Source organism: Spermophilus citellus (assembly GCF_964194105.1).
Source record: "Spermophilus citellus genome assembly, contig: SCAFFOLD_91, whole genome shotgun sequence".
In the NCBI taxonomy this organism is placed as follows: Eukaryota; Metazoa; Chordata; class Mammalia; order Rodentia; family Sciuridae; genus Spermophilus; species Spermophilus citellus.
The window spans coordinates 887634-894575 of record NW_027673011.1 but is presented as its reverse complement, the minus strand read 5'-3'; positions in this window follow the sequence as shown (position 1 = coordinate 894575).

Sequence of the window (6942 nt, the reverse complement as noted above, 5' to 3'; positions counted from 1 at the left end):
GTGGGTGAAGAGGGACTGAAGTAGTTCCAAGGGTCTAACACTTATATAATATGTGCAAGAAAAAAATAGATTAATTTTCCAAAACAATTTTTTTTTCATACAGAACATGGCTAGGACTGGAGATATTGTTCAGGGATAGAGCACTTGTCTAGCATGCCACAAGACCCTGGGTTCCATCCCCAGTACCACAATGAATAAACAAATTAATTACTTTATTAATTTTAAAAAAGCTTATGGTTAGATGGGATCCTAGATTAGGACATGACATGGGAAAGATTATGTTTGAAGACAAGTAGTTCTTGCAAATAATCAGAGTTCCCATTTTTATATATGAAATGAGTGGTTAAACATATCCCCAAAACCTTAGAAGTATTTTTGATCTATAGAAATCTTAAATATAATGAAAGTATAAGACTGAAGTGACTGAATTCCCCAGGTAGTCACAGATAATTATGATTTTTTCTCAAGTAGTTAAAGCTGAAAATAAGTTTTATTTATTTTAAAGTATTATGAAAATATTCTTTTCTTTGCAAGTCATTTGATATATTTTATCAGTTTGTAAAAATTCTTATAATAGATAACTTTAATTCGATTCACTTCCAATGACAGCAAGATCACGAGAACTGTAGATATGGAATTATGGAAGAACTTGATTTTATATGGTATATTTTACAGATTTATAATTTATTTTTTTATTATAAATTTATAGTTTCTTTTAGCTTCTACTTCACAGTGAACTGCTATTGAAAGACCTTTGTACAATCTAGTTAGATGTGTGTCTTTAATTTTATAAAACATTTTAAATGAATAAAGTAGCTAATTAAATAAATATGTAAGAAAAAATATGATTTCTTATAAAACTGTAATTGATACCACAAATTTTATTTGAAAGGTCAACAAGCACTTCACAACTATTGAATCAAATACAGAGCAATTAATTCATCTAATATAATTACATGTACTTAGCAAATGACATATTCTTTTAATCATTATATTAAAGTCTATATTTCATTATGCAAAATAAATTGTGAGATACTTGATTACAATGTAGTATATAAAATATGAATCAATTTTAACTGAGTAACAATAAATCAATTTTTATAATCAGTCAATACTTGTAGTTTTTACTTTATAAAATTTATTTTTAAAATTCTTAATATCATGTGTTAAATAAATATTAATTAGGTACCTATTGTGTGCCAGAAGGAATGTGTTTAAAAAAATATGAGCCACAAAGATGAAGAAGACTCAGCCTCTGTTCTCAAAATCAAGACTCTACTGCTAGAATCACATATGACCTAAGATTAAAAAAAAAAGGGAGGGGCTAGGGATATGGCTCAAGCGGTAGCGTGCTCACCTGGCATGCGTGGGGCCCGGGTTCGATCCTCAGCACCACATACAAAGATGTGTGTCCACCGAAAAACCGAAAAATAAATATTGAAATTCTCTCTCTCTCTCTTTCTCTCTAAAAAAAAGGAATATTCAGTGATAAAAGAGAAATTTAGAAGATTTTAATGGATTTCTTAAAAAGGCATCAATTCAGGCCAACATGAAATTAAAGGGTTGGATAACATTTCAGATGGATGTGCTGCTTCACTCAATACTGAATAGTTTAATCTAGACAGCGAAGAAGGGGAGTTGAAGAAGGATGAACTGGATAAAAAAGCTCAAAGGCAGGGGAAACCTTGGCATATTTTGGTAACTTTAAGTAGTAAGAATAGCCGTAACCTAAAAGGTACATGAGGAATGTGTAATAAGAATGTCTAAGGCTGTGGGGATGTGGCTCAAGCAGCAGCGCATTCGCCTGGCATGTGTGTGGCCTGGTTCAATCCTCAGCACCACCCAAACAAAGATGTTGTGTCCACCGAAAACTAAAAAATAAATATTAAAATTCTCTCTCTCTCTTAAAAAATAAAGAATGTCTAATAAGAATCTAACCCCATGGAGCTGTGTAGTTGGAAAATACAGAATAATTTTCATAATGTTTTAAAATTATTATGGATATGCTTCTTTTATAGTTTACCAAAATTCAACAAATAGTTGTTCCTTAAATATTAGAATATATATCTAAAACATATCAAGAAACATTTTGTATTCCATTACATGAAATATATTTCACTTCAACTTTGAATTTTTTATGTAAATCTGGGAATAAATAAAAGTACAATTTTAAGGTATGCATCTTGAAATTAAAGAATGGTAAATAAAGTAATGGAAATTGATTATGATGACATCTTCTTTAGAGACAAAACAAGTGGTCTAAAATTGAAAAGATACAGCCAAAGAATCTGAAATGTCCGAAACAGGAAGAGGAAGAAGAGGAATCAAAGGAAACTAAAAAAGCTCATCCTAAACAAAACAGAAAAATTCTTAACACAATGGACTAAAAGGTAATGGGAGATGGTGTTTCAGGAAGGAAGGAGTGTGAAATATAGTGAAATTAAAAGTTTTCAACTATTGCCTTTACCAGCCAGGAAGTAGTATTAGTTTCCTATTGCTGTTATTATACATTACCACAGGTTTAGTGGCTTAAACCATGAAAAAATATTATTTTTCAATCTTACATTATAGATGTCTGAAAAAGGCTTTATGGAGCTAAACCTAACATGTGGGCACTGCTGTGCTCCTTCTGGAAGCAACCAGAATTCTTCCTTTTTTTTAGCTTCTAGAGGCTCATGACCACACCACTCTGATCTCTTCCTTTTTCTTCATCTGACTCAGCCTTGTGATTTCATTAAGCCTCCTGTATAACATAGGATAATACCTCCATTTCAAGATCTGTTACTAAAATTACATAAGAAAATTCCATATTGTCATTTAGGTAATATTTTTTATGGTTGGGAAGACTAAGAGTTAGGATGCAAACATCTTTAGGGTTCTTAGTGACCATAGGAAAGCCAATTGTAGTTTATTAGACAAATATGAGTATGTAGAAATGAATGTTTTTTGAAGACTTTTAGCTGTGAAGCAAAAGAGAAAAAATAGGGACTGAGAATGATAGAAATCAGGGAGATTTGAAGATGTCATAATGTGAATTGAAGATAGTTAAAAGAAATAAGAAGAGTATTATGTAAAGGGGAATGAAGAATTAGCAATGATGAGATAAATGTGGATAAATCAGAACAAGTTTGAAGGAGAAGCTTTAGAAAAAAGGAAAGGGCCTTGTCTCCCATTGTAACAGTATATATAGTAATGCAGATATTTGGGGATTCAGGTAAATTTGAAGGCTCTTTGGCAGGAATTTGAGACTTCTCTTATAAATTAACTTTTATTTTTCCTCTCTAAAGCTACAAAGTCAAGTCATCGCCTGATAATAAAGTTAAACTGATAAGACAGACTTCACAAGTGAAAAAATTTTAAGAAATTGTCCATGGGCCAGGAGACAGCAGATTAAGAATAATAATCATAACAAAAGAGATTATTTGGCATTATTGAGGGGCCAAATAAAGTCACAATATTTGAGTATGTTGTTACTTAAAAGTGGGATATTTGTGCATCACTCAACAATTAAATAGAGGCTTGGAGAATGTTGGCAGTTAAGTTGAAATGGTGTTGGAGGTTTTCTAGACTGGAAAGATAATGGAGCTAGACAACTGAGAATATTTATAAGAGAGTCATTGAGTTGATAGGTCATAGAATTCAAAGGTCATGAAGTAAATAAAAATGGAAGACTGACACAAAGGAAAGTGGGTAGAAAACTGTTACTTTAAAATTTTTAAAAAAGAGACAAAGGAGTGGGAAATGAGTACAAAACAGGAAAAATAAAACTGTTGTGGATATTTGCACAAAGTAGTTCATAAATGGGTCTGTTTTAGATGATAGAAGTCCAACCAGGTGGCCATAGAACATGTGACTGAAGTAAATTGTCAGAGACATTTTTTTGAAATTGAGGATACCTGGAAATCTGAATTCTTTTGATATTTCATTTGAAATGGAAGCAGAATATTGGTGTGATCATTTTTGAAAAACACAGTCTGAAAAAGAAAATACATATAATATAATCTTATTGGTGTTACGTTACTAAACTAGTTAAGGAATTTCAAACACATCAACTGGCAATATCTAGCAATCAATATCTTGGTTTCCATAGTTGTTTTTTTATCCTTTAAACATGTTCATTAAAATGAAAACAAAATGAATCCAACAATCTAACTATGTCCTTCATTAGTATTTTGGGGTTACTGGTTTATTTTTTAAATATAGTTTGTTTTACCTAACTCTCTGATTCTAGGAAAAAATGAAAACATATAAGACAAGAGAACTAATTAGAGTCTATGTTGATAATCTATATGAGAATAAGATATATTTTGTCTTGGAATCTCTTCAGTTGTGAGGTTAAAAAAATGGTGATATATAAAAATACACGGCAGCAAATTAATTTAGGCGATCCTGACTTAACTATTAGGATAAACCCACTTAAGTCTGCAGAAATTGATACATAATTTCTCAAAATGTTAAGTTCCAAGACTAAAAATATAAACTTAATCAGGAAAAATTATTTTTGTCTTTATATTTTTAAATGCTAGCCTCTGGCAAATGAGAAATTGTAAGTTTTCAAATGTATCCATTGTATCTCAGAGATTCTTTTAAACCCCTCTCCAGCCAAATTGTTAAAAGAAATAAATACTGTAGACATTAAGGTTACTTGAGAAAGTGCCTGTATAATTTTCTATCACAAATCTCCTTATTTGAAGGGCACTGAAGCTTAATCCTGATTATAAAACTGTTTGTCACAAGATTACATTCTTAACCTTGTAACTAAACCAACTTAAATTGTCAACCATCCTTTCTGCTCTAGTCAGTGGCAGTGGTCTGGATTTATGATGCAATATTTTCTTTTATTTATACAAGCACTGTCACAGGAATTAGGTTTTAGTATTTTATGTCCTAATCTGTCCCCCAAAAGGTAAGACTAAACTGCATAACTTTTACCATTTTCATGCCCTATTGTTTCACTAACTCATTGTTGGACTCTTTCCTTTGTAATGTAGCTCAGCAACCAAATGATGCAGGAGAAAAAGTCACAAAAGGTGTCATTTTAAATGATCAGTGGCCAAAGGCAGGCAGCCCCAGCCTGTGTTTCCTAGCATCCTTGTTTTTCTTAGTTTGTTTCTTATCCTTTAAACATAGTCATTAGTGTGAAAACAAAACAAGAATCTGAAGTAATTCATGAAGCAATTAATGCCATGAGGATCTATTGTTCCTTTTTAATTCAAAGAAAAATCTGTTACTTGGATAACTATTTAATTTAATCTTTAAGCCACAGAAAGAAGCAGGGGTTACTCCTTCATAGTCCTCACATATCTGAGATCATCAGTTGTTATTTACACGGAGGCATCCTGTTACCATAAATAAAATAATTATTATATACTTATTATATGTCAAGCAATAAGGGTTCAAATAGTTAACAGATAAAGTTTAGCTGTCAAAATATATTTAATGTTATGCAAGGATGCTGCCACAAGATTGGAGTAATCTTCAGTGATAGAATTCTAAAAGAATTTAGAATATGTAATATGACTTCACATTCCCAAAAGTTGTGAGAACATGCACCTCTTGTTATAGCTCCACACTATGTCTCCTGTAGTGGTTTAGGAATTGGCCTGAGCAGTGGTAGGAAGCTAGCCTATGAAGAGTCAAAGAGCTCTTTTTGTGCTTGGATTCTTTGACTCCTTACTATCAAATCATACCAACACTTCATAATTACTTTCTGTTTCTCTGTATTTTGTCATCCAGAATGAAAAATGACTCAGACTATAGAGCTGAGATTCAAGAAAATGTATGGGCGAGGCCATTGTACATATGCTGTACTCTTGAAATTATTCAAGAGTGCCAATCTGTTATAATACTGAAAATAACAAATATGACTAAAAGACTTGGGCATGAGAAGAAAATGATTGAAAAGTGAATTACTTTGAGATCACTATGTTTTGAATGTTGTTTCCAGAGGGTTTTTTTTTAAAGCAATGAATATGTTAAGAAAATTTAAGCAGTCTTGTTTTCTACAATAAAAATATATCCCAATCATTTTGATTTCAACAGTTTCTTCTAGTCAACCCAAAAATGGCAGAGTAAAGACAAAGTTGTTCATACTATCTTTGGCAAAAACTTCACATTAAATAAATCAGTGATAAATTTGGTTTAAAATATTTAAAAAGGAACAGAAATATTTAATATTTAGCCTTTTATTCCTTAATCAGAAAGAAGAAAAAGAATCAGAGAAACTGTATAAATAAAGTATGGGAAAACTTTAAGCAAAGTGTAATATTCTGATTTCCTATTCTACACCAAGATGCAAAATACATTCCAATGCTCTGTGGTTACTTTATATTATAAATTACATGAACAACATTGTCATATTTCAAGTGTTATTTTGATATGTCTTTTTATTAGTTCTCATTAGTTCTTTGTTTAAATTATTAAGGAAAGAAGATAATAATAAGTTAATCAAAAAGCTCAACAACTACCCTATATGGTCTTTTACAAAACAGTCTTTTTTTCCTTCTTTTCCAAGTCTTTTATTTTTCAAAGTTCCCAGCTCAAAATCTATAGAAGCTCTGATTCACCTAATGCAAATTGATGCCTAAGAGATCTAATTTCTTTTCTTTTACTTTGTTGTTTTCTATTGTATCTTCCATAATTGATGCTTCCCAGCATGACACTTTTCACCCTTAAGTTAGAATTATGTTCACTGGTGATAAATTAGTAAATACCTAAAGGCTCAACATGCTTGCCCTTTCTCTCTCTCATATAGTATTGATACACATTAATACACTACTTCTAGTTATTCAGCACCTCTCTCACAGCCCATGCTCCAGAAATTGCTGGAAGACATACTCAACTAGAATATTCTTCTTCAATTAAACTTTTCTTTTTTGGGGGGTGGTGGTGTAAACTTGTCCAGGGAAAAGTTATTTTATCCTTCATTTCAAGAATTTCTGA